General features: G+C 44.1%; 1 long non-coding RNA gene across 1 annotated transcript in view; it reads left to right on the top strand.

Annotated features, from left to right (window-relative positions):
• Positions 1-8,676, top strand: part of LOC141582840 (uncharacterized) — a 112,469-nt gene extending 103,793 nt beyond the window's left edge. Inside the window, exon 4 of the long non-coding RNA XR_012515754.1 lies at positions 8,546-8,676. This is a non-coding gene — a long non-coding RNA (uncharacterized LOC141582840). The remainder of the gene's footprint in view (positions 1-8,545) is intronic.
• The last annotated feature ends 11,312 nt before the right edge of the window (positions 8,677-19,988 follow it).

The following is a 19,988-nucleotide window of genomic DNA, read 5'->3' as shown; positions in this document are numbered from 1 at the left end:
CCTAGTGTGCACTAGTCATGTCTAGCACATGATGAAGCCTGTATTTGTATAAATATGATGAAGCCTGTATTTGTTAAGTATTTATTTCTATAAATATTCTTTCTCTCTCTCTCTAGTCACACACAAATATTTAGACAAATACAGGCTTCATCATTTAAATACAGGCTTCATCATGTGTTAGACATTAAGAGTTATGATATAGCCAGGCGCAGTGGCTCATGCCTGTAATCCCAGCACTTTGGGAGGCTGAGGCGGGTGGATCACGAGGTCAAGAGATCGAGACCATCCTGGTCAACATGGTGAAACCCCGTCTCTACTAAAAATACAAAAAATTAGCTGGGCATGGTGGCGCGTGCCTGTTATCCCAGCTACTCAGGAGGCTGAGGCAGGAGAATTGCCTGAACCCGGGAGGCAGAGGTTGCGGTGAGCCGAGATCGCACCATTGCACTCCAGCCTGGGTAACAAGAGCGAAACTCCGTCTCAAAAAAAAAAAAAAAAAAAGAGTTATGATATAACAGGTAAATATATTAAGTACTTGTGTGTACTAGACATTTTATGTAGATTATCTTATGTACTCCTTACCACATCTTTATGAGTTATTGCCCCATTTTCTACATAAAGCAGTTGAGGTTTAGTTGGGTGAGTTGACTTGCTAGGAGGCACACACCAGGGGAGCGGAGATTCTATTTGACCCAGGTTGGAACCTGGCCACTTACTCTGTGCCATCTTGCCTCCAAACCAAGAAGCATCCATTGATGAGGCAAGAAATTGGAGTTGGTGAAGTCCCTGAAAATTCAGGTGAGAAATGATGAGATGCTTTCTTGCCCCGATTCTGGGCAGATGGAGAGAACAGGCATTGCAAAGGTGAAACGATACCACTCAGTGATTGATCAAATGTGGGGGTGAGGAAGAGGAGTGAGTCAATCATGACTGAGTTTTCTAGCGGTCTGACTGTAAGAGGCTTGATGCACCAGGAGAAGCGTGAGAGGCGATGTCATGGTGACTGATGGAAGCGTAGACTTGGAGCTGGGGTGGAGGGCTGGCTGCAGCATTTGACTTGAAAATCCTGTTCTTACAAGGGTGGCAGATAAGATTATCCAGAGAGAAAACACACAGAATGAGAAAGGGGTCCAGTCAAAACACTTTAGGGGTTAGGTCAGAGGAGATGTATGTGGAATTCTATAGTTTAGAGAAGAAAAGAGAAAGAAGAGTAAGGAATCATAAGGAACAAGAACATCTATCAGAGGAGCCCTGACCTCTGTCTCCATGACAATATGGACCTCAGCAACGACAAATTCCCTTTTATGAGTGTTCATGTCTATAGGTTAGAGCATGACCTAACTAGACCTTACCTTTAGAAATGTACGTATTAATATGTATTTTGGCCTGGATGCTAACAAATGCTGGTGTTTAGTTTTAATCTCTTGGTCTTTAAGAATGGGCATTATACTGAAAAGATTGAAAAACAGATGGGGCTGGGTACTGTGGCTCACATCTGTAATCCCAGCACTTTCAGGGGCCAAGGTGGGCAGATCACAAGGTCAGGAGATTGAGACCATCCTGGCCAACATGGTGAAACGCTGTGTCTACTAAAAATACAAAAATTAGCTGGGCGTGGTGGTGGGTGTCTGTAATCCCAGCTACTTGGGAGGCTGAGGCAGGAGAATCGCTTGAACCGGGGAGTTGGAGGTTGCAGTGAGCTGAGATGGTGCCACTGCACTCCAGCCTGGCGAAAGAGTGACTCCATTTAAAAAAAAAAAAAAAGATGGAAAAAGTAAATCTAAAACATAAAAGAAACTATTCTGAGACTGAGATGAAAGAGAAAATGTGTTCTCTTTAACATTATAGGGAAGACTTCTGTCTTTCCAGGAGTAAGATGACAGTTGAGTAAGTGTTCCGTTTTTTGTTTGTTTTTTGAGAGAGTCTCATTCTGTCGCCCATGCTGATCTTGACTCACTGCAACATCCGCCTCCCGGGTTCATGCGATTCTCCTGCCTCAGCCTCCTGAGTGGCTGGGACTACAGGCTTGTGCCACCACACCTGGCTAATTTTTGTATTTTTAGTAGAGACAGGGTTTCACCATGTTGACCAGGCTGGTCTTGAACTCCTGACCTTAGGTGGTCTGCCCGCCTTGGCCTCCCAATGTGCTGGGATTACAGGTGTGAGCCACCACGCAGAGTAAGTGTTTCAGTGGTGTTTTGTAAAAGCCAAAATTCCCAACTGGGTAGAAATCCTAGTTCCTCTTCCGTTTTTCACCCATTTCTTTGTTGGCTTCTGTTAAGCATTAACTTTGCTGGGAAATCTTCCCTGACTGAAGCAAAGCCATGTCCTCCTCAAGTGCCCTTGGTACTTTGAACCTTATTCTGAGAGTATTTACAAGGTGCGTCTGCTCAGAGGCAGATTAACTTTAACAGTACTATGGACTTTACTGAGGTTTAAAATTCCAGGTCCTCCGCTTGCTCGGGTTCTGTGGCTGCTGGGACTTACAGAGAGTTAACGGGTGATCTATGTGAAAGGGGAAGCCAGATTGTAACCAGGATGCATTTATATAAAAGCATTTCTGATAAATTGCCTAGGTCACAAGAAAGGGACCCGAATCTCCAAGCCTCTAGTAGTTGGTAGTTTGTGGTGATTTCTCACTGCAAAGGCTCATTTTTAATTACTAGTTTTGTATTTCTAGTTTTGTTCTCCAATTGCTCTTTTGCTGAAACAGAACTCCTAATACCCAAGTTTCAGTTCACAAAGCATGGATCTCTCCTACATGTGCCACTTTTCATGACTAGTTGCCAGTCAGCAAATTGCCTTAATCCGAGCCCAGTATCTTAGCCATTTTTACATCTGCAGGTCTACAGTGGTGCCTTGCTCATAGTAGGCTATAAAAAACATTTGCTGAATGAATGAACGTAAGGGGCAAATCATGAGTTAAAAAAAAAATTCAGAGTTTGGACAAGGCAGTGTGGTCGTGGGTGCTAAGACGTATGACAGAATGTGAAAGCACAGGAACAGACCTGCAAATGGGAAGAGGGGATCGAAAGAAAAAGTGCCTGACTTTTCAATTTTGTCTGGGGAAGTCAGGCCTAGCACGTAGGGCAGTTTTTATTTTCTTTCATTGTTTAATATAGCAGAAGCTTCAAAAATAATTAGTATTACATTCTCTACTGGCTGCAAAATGCTGCACTGAAATCATAGGAAAGGAAATTATAGTAGAACTAAGTTATCTACTGTAAGATTATATATTCATTGCGCCACTGCACTCCAGCCTGGGCAACAGATTGAGACTCTGTCTCAAAAAAACAAAATTATATATTCTTCCATTCAAGATCAGGTCGTTAGGTCAGGGATCTTTCTTTAAAGACTTTTATGTGATTAGAGTCTAGCTCAAAGTTCCTATTTAAGGAAGCAGGGCAACGATCAGATGTTTTTAGTTTTGTATTATACTATAGGGATCTGAAACATGGTGTGTATCCCTTTAATGAAAAATGTTCCTTCCTGCCCCTCCTACCCCTCCCTCCCTTTCCCCTCCCACCTCCCTCTCCCCTCCATCTCCCCTCCCACCTCTCTTCCCCCTTCCCTCCCACCTCTTTTCTCCTCCCCCTCCCCTCCCCCTCCCACCTCCCTCTCTCCTCCCCCTCCCCTCCCCACTCCCTCTCTCCTCCCCCTCCCCTCCCCACTCCCTCTCTCCTCCCCCTCCCCTACCACCTCCCTTCCCCTTTCCCTTCCGCCTTCCTTCCCCCTTCCTCTTCCCTCCCACATCCCCTCTCCCTTCCCCCATCCCTCCCCCCTCCCTTCCTCTTCCCCTCCTCTTTCCTCTCCCCTCTCTCCTCCCTCTCCTCTTTCCCACCTCTCCCCTCCCTTCTCCTTCCTTCCTCTCTTATCCTCTGAGACAGGGTCTTGCTCTGTCCTCTAGGCTGGAGTGCAGTGGTGCAGCCTTGACCTCCCAGGCTCAGGTGATCCTCCCCATCAGCTTCCTGGGTCCTTGGCACTACAGGTGCCTGTGCCACTACACCCGGCTAATTTTTTCTAGAGACAGGGTTTTGCTACATTTCCCAGGCTGATCTTGAACTCCTGGGCTCAAACAGTCCACCCACCTCGGCCTCCCAATATTCTGGGATTACAGGCATGAACCCACACACCCAGCCTGAAAAATGTATTTCTTTATTATAGGTGGCTTGTGCCCTGCTAAAAGTTAAATTTTCTTTTCTTTCTTTTTTTTTTGAGATGAAATTTTGCTCTTGTTGCCCAGGCTGGAGTGCAATGGCGCGATCTCGGCTCACTGCAACCTCTGCCTTCCAGGTTCAAGCGATTCTCCTGCCTCAGCCTCCCTAGTAACTGGGATTACAGGCATGTGCCATCATACCCGGCTAATTTGGTATTTTTAGTAGAGATAAGGTTTCTCCATATTAGTCAGGCTGGTCTTGAACTCCCGACCTCAGGTAATTGGCCTGCCCCGGCCTCCCAAAGTGTTTTGTAGAAATGGAGTTTCACCTTGTTGCCCAGGCTGGTCTTGAACTCTTGGCCTCAAGCAATCCACCTGCTTTGGCCTCCAAAAGTGCTGGCATTACAGGCATGAGCCACTGCGCCCGGCCTAAAAATTGGATTTTCTATTGCTGAGGAAGAAGAAGAGAATAGATAAAGTGGTAGCGATTGCATTCTCTGCCACACGTCTCCAAGCTTCAGTTTCCTTATCTGTAAAGTGAGAAACAAAACAGTATCTACCACATAGAATAAATCAGAGACTGTAAGTGAATATACTGAGAAGGGACCTGTTTGCTCTCCACTTCCTCCACCCCCATTCTGCTGGCTGAAATGTAGATATGATAGTGACAATCCACAAGATGACCACGTAGACCAGGGCAACCCTAGGCACATGGTCAAGGTGAGGCAACTAGGACAGGGAAGCAACACAATCGAAGAAACCTGTAGGTGACCTTGACAATCTATGCCACTCAAACTTGCTGGACCACCTTTTAACCTTGACCTTCAGTCAGCAAATAGTAAATCTTCTATATTATTTAGAATCTTGTAACTTTAAAATTGTAATTTTGGTCTTGGCACTGTGGCACACACCTGTAATGCCAGCACTTTTGGAGGCCGAAGCAGGTGGATTGCTTGAGGCCAAGAGTTCAAGACCAGCCTGGGCAACATGGTGAAACTCCATTTCTACAAAACATACAAAAATTAGCCAGATGTGGCGGTGTCCGCCTGTGGTCCCAGATACTTGGGGGCTGCAGTGGAAGGATCACCTGAGCCCCTGAACCCGTCTCAAAAATAATTTAAAAATAAAATAATAACATTTTGCTCTTTGTCAAACTGAATAGTATCTAGGAGGACAATCACACACACACACATGCATGTGCATGCACATGTATCCATATACATATGTGTGTAGGTATGTATCAGTCTGGATTTGTAGTTGCCAGCAGCAGAAACTGTTTCTTGAAGACTGAGGGAGAATTCATTAGAAGGATGTTTTGCTTGTTTTCTAGAGGCCTCAGAGAACTGAGTCAGTCAGAGACTTTACAACTAGAAATAATGCCTAGTATCACGTCACAGGGCTGCTCCCGTGAAGATTACTGCCACTGTTTACAGACGCTGTGGCTAGTGCTGCCCATGCTGCTAATGCTGGATGGGCACTGACCGCCATCACTAGAATTATTGCTACATTTGCCTCTGGAAATTGCTTGTAGCAGCTTCCACTCTCACGGTGGCCCATCTCCAGAACGGATTCTGTAGGATGCCCGGTTGTTCATGTACAACTCAATACCTGGGTCTGGCATTTGTGATCAGTGGAACCTATGTCATAGCTCACATTCTAGCTACAAAGGAGGTTGGGGAAGAAAGGCTTTGGCATTTTTAGCTTTTCAAGCTGAAGGTAAAGAAGGTAAAATTTATCTTGTAGGGGAGGGAGTTCCCTGAACACAGAATTTAAAATGCTCAGTGGCTAAAGCAAATGACAGAAGTCCACTCTAATGGTTCATGCTTCCAACCGGTGATTTCCAAAGAGCAGAACTTCATTACAGGATTGAGGAAAGATCTTTGTATGGCTTTAAGTGTATCATTCAGAGAAGTAAGTAATGGTGAGAAAAGGACATTTATGTCGGGTGCGGTGGCTCACGCCTGTAATGTCAACACTGTAGGAGGCCAAGGCAGGTGGATCACCTGAGTTAGGAGTTCGAGACCAGCCTGGCCAACATGGCAAAACCCCGTCTCTATTAAAAATACAAAAATTAGCCAGGTGTGGTGTCAGGCGTCTATAATCCCGGCTACTTGAGAGGCTGAGGCAGGAGAATCACTTGAACCCAGGTGGCAGAGGTTGAAGTGAGCCGAAATTGCGTGATTGCACTCCAGCCTGGGCAACAAGAGCAAAACTCCATCTCAAAAAAGAAAAAAATAAAAGTAAAAAGGGCCAGGTGCAGTGGCTCATGCCTGTAATCCCAGCGCTTTGGGAGGCCAAGGCGGGTGAATCACAAGGTCAAGCGTTTGAGACTAGCCTGGCCAACATGGTGAAACCACATCTCTACTAAAAATACAAAAAATTAGCTGGGCATGGTGGCAGGCGCTTGTAATCCCAGGTACTCAGGAGGCTGAGGCAGAATTGCTTGAACTCAGGAGGCGGAGATTGCAGTGAGCCGAGACTACGCCATAGCACTCTAGCCTGGGCACCAGAGTGAGAATCGTTCTCAAAAAAAAAAAAAAAAAAAAAAAAGGAAAAAAAGAAAAAGACATTTAGTCATGTGTCTAGGTACTTAGCTAGCTGTTGGGCATTTAGTGAGATATTATCCTTGTCTTCTAAAGCCCAGAGTCCAATGGCTGAGATAATTTAATGTAAGTTTTTACATAGAAGATTTTTTTAAAAATCATGGTTTTAAAGGTAAAATAGCTATATTTTTTTCTGGCTTTCTCATTTTAAAAATAACATTTGTTGCCAGGCGCGGTGGCTCAAGCCTGTAATCCCAGCACTTTGGGAGGCTGAGGCGGGTGGATCACGAGGTCAAGAGATCGAGACCATCCTGGTCAACATGGTGAAACCCCGTCTCTACTAAAAATACAAAACATTAGCTGGGCATGGTGGCGCGTGCCTGTAATCCCAGCTACTCAGGAGGCTGAGGCAGGAGAATTGCCTGAACCCAGGAGGCGGAGGTTGCGGTGAGCCGGGATCGCGCCATTGCAGTCCAGCCTGGGTAACAAGAGCGAAACTCCGTCTCAAAAAGAAAAAAAAAAAATGACATTTGTTTTGAAATAATGTAAACAATAGAAGGATTCAGGAAAAAGAAATCATTTTTACCATTTTAAATCCCACCACACTCAGAGAAAACCACTCATATTACTATTTTGGTGAAAATTATTTCAGGTGTTTCTTCTTACTATACACATGCATTTTATGTAAATTGAATGATATACTTGCAATTCTTTCTTCCTTCAACATGTAAATTATAATTTTGAAAATTTCAGAAAGTTAAAAACATGTCTAATATAATCATATAGTAAGTACATGCTAAAAATGTATTTATTTTTTATTAAGGTAGCCGGCAGGATAGTAAATGCTGGTTGAACGGAGCATAGTAGATGAATGGAGCACAGGAGAGACCCACATGTCTATACCCTCGGAATAGAAAGAACGTAAAATGAGGCAGCTAAGAGGGATGCAAAACTGGCTAATGTACAACAGGGCAACACTACAAATGTAAGCTTTGGGGAAACCTTTTCTGTTGGACAGAAGTTGTTTGCAACCTATCAGTCTCTTATAAGCTAACATGAACTTGCAACCTATCAGTCTCTTATAAGCTAATTTTAAACGAGTCCAGGGACCAAGCATTAGTAAACAATAAGTCAAATAAAAGTTACAAAGAGTCTAATACTCCTAAGGCAGGCTTATGAAACAAGGCTCAATTAACTAGGTGTGGTGGCTTACACCTGTTGTCCCAGCTACTCCAGAGGCTGAGATGGGAGGATTGCTTGAGTCCCGGAGGTCAAGGCTGCAGCGAGCCAAGGTCATGCCACTGCACTCCAGCCTGGCTGACAGAGTGAGACTCTGTCTCAAAAAAAAAAAAAAACCAAAAACAAAAAACAAAGGAAAAAAAAAACGATGCTGAATATAATCCTTGTCTCCTGGTTTTGGAAGATTTGAAGGCCTAAAATAAAACAGTGGGTGCCAGGGACTTTCACCTTCACATTTACATGGTAAAACAGGACTAGACCATCTCTGATGAACATGCAAAGGGAATGAGTTTCCAAATTTACTTTGTGACCTTGGCTTATTATCCACTTTGAGATGATGCAAGAGAAGGGTAAGAATTCTTAGGGGTCACTGAAGTAGTAAGATTTGGGGAGAGAAAGTCTTAGTGTCTTGTGCAGTTCTTCCTCTCCCCATGATATGGCCTGGCTCTGTGTCCCCACCCAAATCTCATTTTGAATTGTAATCTGAATTGTAATCCCCATATGTTGGTGGAGGGACCTTGTGGCTGGTGATTAGATCATGGGGGTGTTTCCCCCATGCTGTTCTCATGATAGTGACTGAGTCTCATGCGATCTGATGGTTTTCTAGGTGTTGGGCATTCCCCTGCTGGTATATCTCTGTCCTGCTGCCATGTGAAGAAGGATGTGTTTGCTTCATCTTCCACAATGATTTTAAGTTTCCTGAGGCCTCCCCAGTCCTGTGGAACTGTGAGTCAACTAAACCGCTTTCCTTTATAAATTATTCAGTCTTGGGTATTTCTTCATATCAGTGTGAAAACTAACTAATATACCCCCAAAACTGTGGAGGAACAGAGGAGAAGGGTGTTCCTTCTCTTCTACTCAAGTGGAGTTTCGGTGAAGCCACTCAGAAAGCTTGATATGCACCACTGGAGCTTGGGACATAGGAACAGTGTTTGACAATGCTGGGCGAGGTCTAGGTGAAGGTCAATGCAGGGGCTGGCTGGGAATTAGCAGAAAGGAATGGCTTCACTGGAGACAAGTTATGCTTCTTCATACCTCAGAGATAAATGTGTGTTTCCCAGACTCCATTAGATGAGGTGTCTTTAGTGGGATCCTCAGATACTCTCCAGGAACACCTAGAGGGTTAAGGATCCTCTGAACCCGTATCCAGGCATGCACTGACACACATGCACGCATGCACCCCTCTTAGTTTGACGAAGTAGGTCCCCTGTTTCTCCTTTCTGCCCCGCAGTGAGGTTCTGTTCCTTGGTGTGGTTTCCCTTGCACCGTTAGGATTCTGTCTGGCATCCGCCTGCAGCTGAAGGAGCCTAAAAATCCTTGTTGTCCTCGGACCAGCCAGCCCTGTGAATGGGAAGCTGTTTCCACCCCCCATCTGCCCATCCATCACTCATTGATCCCTCCATCCCTTCGTCCATCCCTCCCTCCACCGCCATTCATCATCCATCCCCCGTCTATCCTCCTGTGAACGGGAGGGTGGCACAGGAACAAAGCGGGCCCCAGGCTCCAGCAGCTCCTGCTTGGACAGCAGCTTTTTCTTTGAGTTCGGACTGGTGGGGTGGGGGGCAGGGCAGAAGTGGGAAAGAACTGTCTTCCATGGGAAACACTGGGGATGAGGGAAATTAAAACCCATGTCTACTGGGAGTCTCCAAAGAATGACAAATGCCTCCTGTGAGAGGGAGGATCAGCATTTGTCATCTGCTACACCCAGACGGCACCTGCACTAGCCAAGTGAGAGTTTTTGTGCCTTTTATCTCTGTCATTCCAACCCTAGAGGGTCCCAACATTGTAACTAGTGACAGGAGCAGGGGGGAGGAGTGAGTAAAAAGACACAGGCTGTGTCTTCTCTTTCTTCACTGTAGAAGCTTGAACTGGGGTGGGAGGGAGTTTTAAATTGAATGACATCTGGAGTTTTGTTTGTTTGTTTTTTTAAGACGAGGTTTCACCATGTTGGTCAGGCTGGTCTCGAACTCCTGACTTCAGGTGATCCGCCCACCTTGGCCTCCCAAAGTGCTGGGATCACAGGCGTGAGCCACCGGGCCCAGCCGACATCTGGAGTTTTATGATTAGGCTGGAATCGACTCTAGAATATCCTTGAGAAATGTAAAAAGTTTTGAAACCTGCCTGAGATCCCACCCAGCCTCAGAAAATAACAGGACCAGAAGGGGCAACTGGAGAGAAAGTTAAATAGCTTCATGCTTATATCTTATCCTTTTCAGCTTGTTTGATGTATACTCTGGTTTCTCTTCAGATCATATAAATCTTTTATCCTTTACCGGCTTATCCCATAAATCATGATGTATAAATTGTTCACTTTTACCAGCGTATTCCATAAATCACCATGACTCAGTGAGCTCCACTCTGCTGGCCAGTGCCATACTCAGCAGGCAGAGAGGGATCCCGTGAAGGTTGCACTTCTCTTTACCATGTAATGACCAGGCACCCAAATTCTTGGTTTTCCATTGTTGAATGCTGGCTTCCCAAATATCACCGGTTCTACCTGTTGATGTAAGACACAGCTGGGTTTATTGCTTACCATGGTGAGAGAGGATACTCAAAACTTCAGTGGTTTCTTGGAGGCAGGAAGGCAAAGTGAGAGTTACTGAGGATGGAAGTTTGGTTGCAGGTGGGAATTTCACTGTGAGCACTAGATGTGGACAGGGAAAGGATTATGTCATTAACAGTTTGGGCCAGGTAGAAATGGCAAGGAGAGGATTTGAGGGGCAAGGGATTAGAAGAATCTTAGGGCATAAGCTGCCTGCTGAGGCTGTTGGAGAGTGAATGCATCTTTCCCATAATTTTTAAATAAGGAATCCATTTATGGCCAGGTATTTTGGCTCATGCCTGTAATCCCAACTGTTTGGGAGGCCGAAGGGCAGAGGATTGCTTGAGGCCAGGAGTTTAAGACCAGCCTGAGCAACGTAGTAAGACCCTGTCTCTACAAAAAATAAAAAAATATTAGCTGGTTGTGGTGCTGCACACCTGTAGTCCCAGCTACTGGGAAGGGAGGCTCAGGTGGGAGGATTGCTTGAGTCCAGGAGTTCAAGGCTGCAGTGAGCTGTGATTGCAACACTGCCTTCCAGCCTGAGTCCCAGAGCAAGACCTTGTCTCTAAAATAAATAGATAAAAATAAATAATAATACATTCATTTGGGCAAGAGTCTTTTTACAAAGTAAAGTTATAGCAATGGACATAATGAAATAGTAAATTCATGGAAATGTAAAGAGTAAGCCATGTGTGTGTAGAGGGGTGGCGGTGGGGGTTAGGTAGTTTCCATTCTCAGTGTTTACCCTTTGTAAGTCCCCCATCCTCACCACTTTTGTTTTTCCATGGCTATGGATCAGTGAGTGTCATCCTCAGCAGGCAGAGGGTGGACACCCAGGGAAGGCTGCCCTTCCCTTTTCCATGTGAGGGTGCAGGGAGGGTGAGAGCATCTTTAGCCTCCTTTCCTTGCCACTTAGTTCTTTTTTTCTTTTTTTAAAAAAATTAAATAGAGACAGAGGTCTTGCTCTGTTGCCCAGGCTGGTCTTGAGCTCTTGGGCTGAAGCAATCTGCTGGCCTTGGCCTCCCAAAATGCTAGGATTACAGGTGTGAGCCATTGTGCCCGGCCCTACTTAGTTCTTATGTAGCCTCTTTGGCTGGATACAGAAACCAAATTGACATACACAGATTAATAAGAGAAAAGAAAAGAAATTGTGTTAGTTTTACAGGTACATGGGGATCTTCACAAGGGAGTGAAGTCTGAAATGCAAGATGCTTTTATCCCTCAAAGAACGATACATCTGTGAAGAAAGGACAAAAGGGATCTGGCTAGGGGCAGCAAATTCTAGGGGAGTTAGTAGGAGATATATATGGGGGTGTATAAAGCTAGCAGAAGGTAAGCGTTACTTTGGGAAGTTTATTCGGGTCCACTGCAGCCCCCAGTTCCCGGTCTCTGATGATAAGGGAGATGTATCCCTCCCAGAGGAATCATTATGGCTTGCTGCTTGCTAGAAGAGACAGATCAGCTAACCCTTTCTGGAAACTACAATTTCTTCAGTATTTTAAACTCAAATTAACCAATATATTACATATTTTGGGATGGCATATCCATTACTCCTTTAATCAGCAGGCATCCAAATTATTGGTTTTCCACCAAAAAACAGGTCTGGGTCAGGCATGAAAGGTGACCCTGGGCTGGGCATGGTGGTTCATGCCTGTAATCCCAGCACTTTGGGAGGCCAAGGCAGGATAACAGAGGATCACCAAAGGCCAGGAGTTAGACACCAGCCTGACCAATATGGTGAAACCTTGTCTCTACTAAAAATACAAAAATTACCTGGGCATGGTGGCATGAGACTGTAGTCACAGCTACTCGGGAGGCTGAGGCAGGATCCCAGGAGGTGGAGGTTGCAGTGAGCCGAGATCGCACCACTGCACTCCAGCCTGGGTGAAAGAATAAGACTCTGTCTCCAAATAAATAAATAAACAAACAAACAAACAAACAAACAAACAAATAAATAAATAAAAATAAGGGACCCTGGATAAAAGAGAAGAGCTCTGGCACCTGTAGGAAATAAGTGACAGGAGAAAAGGAGGCCAGTCAGGCGCAGTGTGCACAAGAGCAGCCTTTATTTCTGAAGCTTCTTGCTGACTGGTGCTTCTGCCTGTCCTGGCATCCAGGCCACATTTGTAGATCCTTTTTACCTGTCTCTAGATCTAGCAGGCAGTTGGCATCTGGTATCCAGGAGAAAGTACAGTGCTGCAAAAAGATCTTGTACACATTCCCAGAGCACTTACTACAGTGCAGATTGACAGTCTTTCTGCAGGGCAATTTAGCCAGCTACATTGTAAGTCTTACAAAATGTATACTTGTGTAAGAGATCAGACTAGGTTCAGATTCAGATAACCAAAACCCAAAATAACAACGGTTTAAAAAAGATGGTTATGTCACTGTCACGTGAAATTCCAAGAGTGGTCCAGAGTTGTGAGGTACATGAGCTCCAAAAGGACATGGTTTTCTTCCAGTTAAATCACGAACCAAGATGAAAGAACTACTTTCCAGGGAGCAAGAAGGAGTGCATCCAATGAAGGATGTGTCCAATGAAGAAACAAAGGGCACACAATACCTCTCTATAAGGAAGGGACCTGGCAGCTGCCACTTAATAGTGTGGCTCATATCTCACCGAGGAGATGTCAGTCACATAGCTGCTCTTAGCTGCAAGGGACACTGGAAAATGCAGTCTACTCCTGATGGTCATATGTCTGGCTAAAACTTTTTGAAGGAAGGAGAAAGAATAATAGGGAACAATTAATACTGTTCGGTGCCTTGCCTATTTTACTCACTGTATCTTGGTGATGATTCAATATAAGTACTTAAAGAGATTCCTTAATTTTTTAAAATTAATTAATTAATTTTTTGAGATAGAGTCTCCCTGGTTCCCCCAGGCTGGAGCGCAATGGCGCCTCTCGGTTCCCTGCAATCTCTGCCTCCTGGGTTCAAGCAATTCTCATGCCTCAGCCTCCCAAGTAGCTGGGACCACAGGCATATGACATGACACCTCGCTAATTTTTTTGTATTTTTTGTAGAGGTGGTGGTCTCACTATGTTGCCCAGGCTGGTCTCAAACTCCAGAGCTCAAGTGATTTGCCTTCCTCAGCCTCCCAAAGTGTTGGGATTACAGGCGTGAGCACTGCACTCGGCGTTTTTATTTTTAGGCTGAATTATAATATGCCACCATTTTGTAGTATAAACAAGACCTTTTTTTTTTTTTTTTTTGAGATGGGGGTCTCATGCTATCAGGAGGTTGGAATGCAGTGGCATGATCTTGGCTCACCACAACCTCCACCTCCCAGGCTCAAGTGAGCTTCCCACCTCAGCCTCCCGAGTAGCTGGGATTATAGGTGTAGGTATGTGCCACCATGCCTGGCTATTTTTTGTAGATATGGGGTTTCATCATGTTGCCCAGGGTGGTCTTGAACTCCTGAACTCAGGCAATCCACCAGTTTTAGTTTACCAAATTGCTGGGATTACAGGCATGAGCTACCATGCTTGGCCCACCTATCCCTCATTGATGGATAGTTTATGTAGTTTCCAAATTTGCATTGTTACAGATATCACTGCAGTGAGGAACCTTGTACGTAGGTAGTTTTGTGCTAACCTACCCTCTGTTAGCCTGACAGACTCCATCTTGCTGAGAGCCAGACAGACTCCATCTTAACCTCTGCCTCACCCCCGGGCCATTTCTCCCTTGAGTGCATAGTTGGATCATGCTACTGTGCTGGGTCATGCTGTGCTTAGAACTATAGGGGCATATAACCATTGTAACCATATCCTGCTTGGCAAGCCCACTTGCCATTGTGAATACCCCCTTGATTGATTGTATGGCAAGTACCAAATAACCCCCTTGGTAACCAGCAATCATGGGAACTGCTTGTGTATGCTCTCCTCAGTAATCAACAATCACAGGAGCCTCCTGCCTCCCAGTTACTAGCCTCCTTATCTAACTTGCTTGTTCTGCTTCTGTAAATGCTGCTTCAGCTAGGCTCCCCCTCCCCTTTCTGGAGCAAGTTATAAAAAGGAATCAAGCCCCTTCCTCGGGACTGGCAGAGAGATTTTGAGCTTGAGCTGACTCTCGGTCACAGGCAATAAAGGACTCTCAATTGGAACTCAGTGTGGCACTTTCTTTCTGACTCGCTTGGGTGTAACAGTTTCACATACATGTGAGTATATCAGCAGACTAAGTTCCCACGTGTGGGATTGCTGGAAATTTGTAATTCTGGTTGATTATTGTGAAATTGCCCTCATTACAGTTGTTGCAAAGAAAAGCTCCGTATTGGTCGGGCAGAGTGGTTCACACCTGTAATCCCAGTACTTGGGGAGGCTGAGGTGGGAGGATTGCTTAATTCTAGGGGTTCAAGACCAGTATGGGAAAGACCCCCTATCTAGAAAAAATTTAAACAATTAGCCAGGTGTGATAGTGCATGTCTTTTGTCCCAGCTACGTGGGAGGCTGAGGTGGGAGGATTACTTGAGCCTAGGAGATTGAGGCCGCAGTGAGCCGTGTTCCTGCCACTGCACTCCAGCCTGGTTGACAGAGTGAGACCCTGCCTGAAACAAAACAAAACAAAACACCTCAATATTAACAGTAAGCCTGCCGGGCGGGTGGCTCAAGCCTGTAATCCCAGCACTTTGGGAGGCCGAGGCGGGTGGATCACGAGGTCAAGAGATCGAGACCATCCTGGTCAACATGGTGAAACCCCGTCTCTACTAAAAATACAAAAAATTAGCTGGGCATGGTGGCACGTGCCTGTAATCCCAGCTACTCAGGAGGCTGAGGCAGGAGAATTGCCTGAACCCAGGAGGTGGAGGTTGTGGTGAGCCGAGATCGCGCCATTGCACTCCAGCCTGGGTAACAAGAGCGAAACTCCATCTCAAAAAAAAAAAAAAAAAAAAAAAAAAACAAAAAAAAAAAACAGTAAGCCTTTCCAACATAGCATTTTATAGCATTTTCTCCAACTTTTAAATCTTTGCCTATCTCATAGGTAATAAGCAATTTAAAAAATTAAAAACAGTGCCGTGAGTAAAAACTTTTGAGAAGTAGCAGAATATGCCATCCCAATATATGCCACTTTGGCATGAAGATTATTTTGAGCTAAAGGCAGTTGAGAGGGAGCAGATACAAAAAAAAGTTCTCTGTCCTTCCTCTGTTTACCTAAAAGCTAGACATAAATTTGTAAAGGTGTCTCCCTGTCCCAGGAAGGATAAAAGTGAATCGCGGGAGGCTGAGTGTGGAGGATGACCCATGGCTGTAATCCCAGCTCTTTGGAAGGTTGAGGTGGGAACATCATCACTTCAGCCCAGATGTTCAAGGGTGCAGCGAACAACAATTGTGCCACTGCATTCCAAACTGGGTGACAAAGCAAGATCCTGTCTCTAAAAAAGAATTAAAAATTAATCATTGGAGTCAACTCTAGACTCTAATCAGCCCAGAGGCAGCATCAGAGGAACCAGAAAACATTTTACCAGCTATCCTTTAACTTCCATTATTTCCTCCATATATTTACCTTTCCACAGTTTGTCACCCCTAGAAGCCCCAAGTTCTTTCCCTTTGTCTGGTCACTTTTATAAAAATCTTTTGCTCTTTGTTAAGACATAAGCTCGGCCGGGCGCCGTGGCTCAAGCCCGTAATCCCAGCACTTTGGGAGGCCGAGGCAGGTGGATCACGAGGTCAAGAGATGGAGACCATCCTGGTCAACATGGTGAAACCCCGTCTCTACTAAAAATACTAAAAATTAGCTGGGCATGGTGGCACGTGCCTGTAATCCCAGCTACTCAGGAGACTGAGGCAGGAGAATTGCCTGAACCCAGGAGGCGGAGGTTGCAGTGAGCCGAGATTGCGCCATTGCACTCCAGCCTGGGTAACAAGAGCGAAACTCTGTCTCAAAACAAAACAAAACAAAAATTTAAGATATAAGCTCAAGTTCAAACCACCCTTGTTTAGAACTTATCACTGAATGCTCACATATATATGCTCCAGCACACATGTTGATAAACTCATTTTTCTCTTGTTCATGTCTTTTGTCAGTCTAATTTTATATGGCCCCAGCCAATTTCTCTATATTCTTGCTAATACTTATTTTCCATTTTTATTTTTTATTTTTTTGAGTCAGAGTTTTGCTCTGTCATTCAGGCTGGAGTGCAATGGCATGATCTTGGCTCACTGTAAGCTCTGCCAGGTTCAAGCAATTCTCCTGCCTCAACCTCCTGAGTAGCTTGGATTACAGGTATGTGCCAACATGCCTGGCTAATATTTGTATTTTTAGTAGAGATGGGGTTTTGCCATGTTGGCCAGGCTAGTTTCGAACTCCTGGTCTCAAGTGACCCTCCCAACTTGGCCTCCCAAAATGCTGGGATTATAGGCATGAGGCACTGTGCCTGGCCTTATTTTCCATTTTTAAAAACCATTGCAGCTGGGCGCAGTGGCTCCCGCTTGTAATCCCAGCACTCTGGGAGGCCAAGGTGGGCAGATCATGAGGTCAGGAGTTCGAGACTAGCCTGGCCAGCATGGTGAAACCCCATCTCTACTAAAAACACAAAAATTAGCCGGCCATGGTGGTGTGTGCCTGTAATCCCAGCTACTCAGGAGGCTGAGGCAGGACAATTGCTTGAACCCAGGAGGCAGAGATTGCAGTGAGCCAAGACTGTGCCACTGCATTCCAGCCTGGGCAACAGAGACTCCGTCTCAAAAAAAAAAAAAAAAATTGCCATTCTTATGGTTGTGAAATGTTGTTTCATTGTGGCAGAACCTAGGATATGTACAGAGAAAAGGAAAATATTCCCACTCTACATTTTTTACATTTATCTTCAAACACTTATCTGCTTATCTCTCCAAGATAAGATCCTAGAAAAGAATTATGGGATCAAAAGATACAAACAATTTTAAACTCTTGTTACTTTTTGCCAGAGTGTTTTCTGGAAAAGATGTGCTAATTTTCTCATTCCCATCTAACAAAGCTTAAAAAGAGATTACTTAAGTAGATTGTAAAGAGGTGAGGTGCAGTAGGTAGGAAGATAGCTTTTAACACACCAGAGTTTGAGTTGGATTCTTTTAGATCTTCTGAATCATATATATTTTTAATTTATTATTTTTAAAAATCAGTTGGTTGCCTTGGCTGAACACAACAGTAAACACTGTTTTCATTGCATTAAGTGGCAGAATTTCAGTTCTGTTATTTTAACCTTAGCTGGGCAGCTTGGAGTTGGCTTATGTGCCTGGTTCACGGATCAGCCAGGTTCAGTGAAGGGCTAATACCCAGAGAAGCTGGAGCTTCTCCTCTCTACTGATCCCTTTTCTTGGATTTCTCTTCACAATTTCCAGCTGCTATGATTTTTCTGAAGTCCGTCCTTAGATTCTTTGAACTAATAAATTGCACATGTTCTATGCCTTGGTGCAAACTAGGAGCTGCCCTGAGGCTAAAGCTCCCAAACCCCTCAGAATCTGCCTTTTTTGGGTCTTTCTTCAGTCAGGTTGCTTTCGGTTTTTTGTTTTGTTTTTGGGCCAGAGTTTACAGTTGTTACCAGCAGCAGGGTTGGTCTCATAGGAGCTCCTCTGTCATGACTGGGAAAGTAATTTCTAACACTTCTTATTCCCTTTTCTATTCTGGTTTTCTCCTTAGAACTAATCTATGTCTAACATACTACAATTACTTTTTCATTGTTTCTTTTCTCTCATCCCCTACTGGCATGTAAACTTCAGGAGGGCTGGGAGTTTTGTCTGATTTGTTCATTACTGCATTCTCAGTGCTCAGGACAGTGTCTGACAGAGTGACGAGGCTGATGTCAAGTGTTTAACCGCAGTATGGCACAGGCGTCAAAAACATTCTCAGCCAGTGAGAACTATCTCTGCATGTCAGCACCAGCGTAATCCATAGCAGTGGTTTGAGCTGAATATCAGCCCCACAGAGTGGGTGCTAAATGAATGAAGTCATTTTTCATACATGTAGGCAAGTGTTTTTTGAAAGCACAGAGATTCCATGAAGCCTTGTGTCTTGTTACTGGATCTGGGAAGAGAAGACGGTTGCCTTTCTGAAAATATAGAAGCAAGTCTACTTTGTCTTTTTTTTCTTAATTGAGGGGAAATTAATGTAACATAAAATTAACCATTTAAAATTATATAGTTCTGTGGCATTTAGCATATTTACAATGTTGTGTAACCATTGCCTATCATCTGTTAAAAGTTCTAAAACATTTTCATCACTCTCAAAAGAGACCCTATACTGATTAAATAGTCACTTCTCACTCCTACTCTCCTGAGCCCAAGCAACCACTAATCTGCTTTCTGCCTTTATGAATTTACTTATTCTGGATATTTCATATAAATGAAATTATGCAAGATGTGACCTTTTGCTTCACATAATGTTTTGGAAGTTCATTCATGTTTGTAGCATGTTATCAGTTTCAATTTTATGGCTGAATAGGATTCCATTGTATGAATATGGCACATTTGTTTATCTATTCATCTGTTGAAGAATAATTGTTTTTTGTCCACTTTTTGGCTTTTGTGAATAGCACTGCTATTAACATTCCTGTATAAGTATTTGTTTGAATACCTGACTTCAATTCTTTTGGATATATACCTAGGAGTAGAATTGCTGAGTCACATGTAATTCTACGTTTAAGTAATTGAAGAACCACCAGAGTGTTATCCACAGTGTCTGCACCATTTTACATTCCCAATTTCTTTACATTCTTGCCAACACTTATTTTTCATTTAAAAAAATTATAGCCATTTTCATGGGTATCAAATGTTGTCTCATGGTGGCTTTAATTTGCATTTCTCTAATGACTAATGATCTAGAACACCATTTCCTTTTTTTTCTCTTTTTTCTTCCAACTTTTATTTAGCAGCCAGGAGCGGGGACTGTACCCGGCAAAGCCACAGGGGTGGAGACTATGAGAACCCACTTCTTGCATCAGCGAGACCTGGATGTGAGACATGGAGTCAAAGGAGATCATTTTTGGGCTTTAAGATTTGACTGCCCTGCTAAATTTCAGATTTGCATGGGGCTTGTAATCCCTTTCTTTTGGCCAATTGCTCGAATTTGGAATGACTATGTTTACCCAATGTCTGTACCCCCTTTGTATCTAGGAAGTAACTAATTTGCTTTTGAGTATTTTTTTTTTTTTGAGACAAAGTCTCACTCTGTCACCCAGGCTGAAATGCAGTGGTGTGATCTCAGCTCACTGCAGTCTTCGCTGCCTAGGTTCAAGAGATTCTCCTGCCTCAACCTTCTGAGTAGCTAGGATACAGGTGTGCGCCACCACGCCTGGCTAATTTTTGTATTTTTAGTAGTTGTTTTTTAGTGTGTTTTGAAATCAGAAAATATGAATCATCCAACTTTGTTCTTCTTTTTCATGATTGTTGTATTGGCCCATTCTCATGCTGCTATAAGGAAATAACAGAGACTGGGTAATTTATGATGGAAAGAGGTTTAATTGACTTATACTTCTGCAGGGCTAAGGGGCTTCAGGAAACTTAAAGCCATGATGGAAGGGGAAGGAAACACATCCTTC

Source organism: Saimiri boliviensis, chromosome 2 (assembly GCF_048565385.1).
Source record: "Saimiri boliviensis isolate mSaiBol1 chromosome 2, mSaiBol1.pri, whole genome shotgun sequence".
Classification (NCBI taxonomy): Eukaryota; Metazoa; Chordata; class Mammalia; order Primates; family Cebidae; genus Saimiri; species Saimiri boliviensis.
The sequence above is the reverse complement of the archived record's forward strand: the minus strand, read 5'-3'. Positions and strand labels throughout refer to the sequence as shown.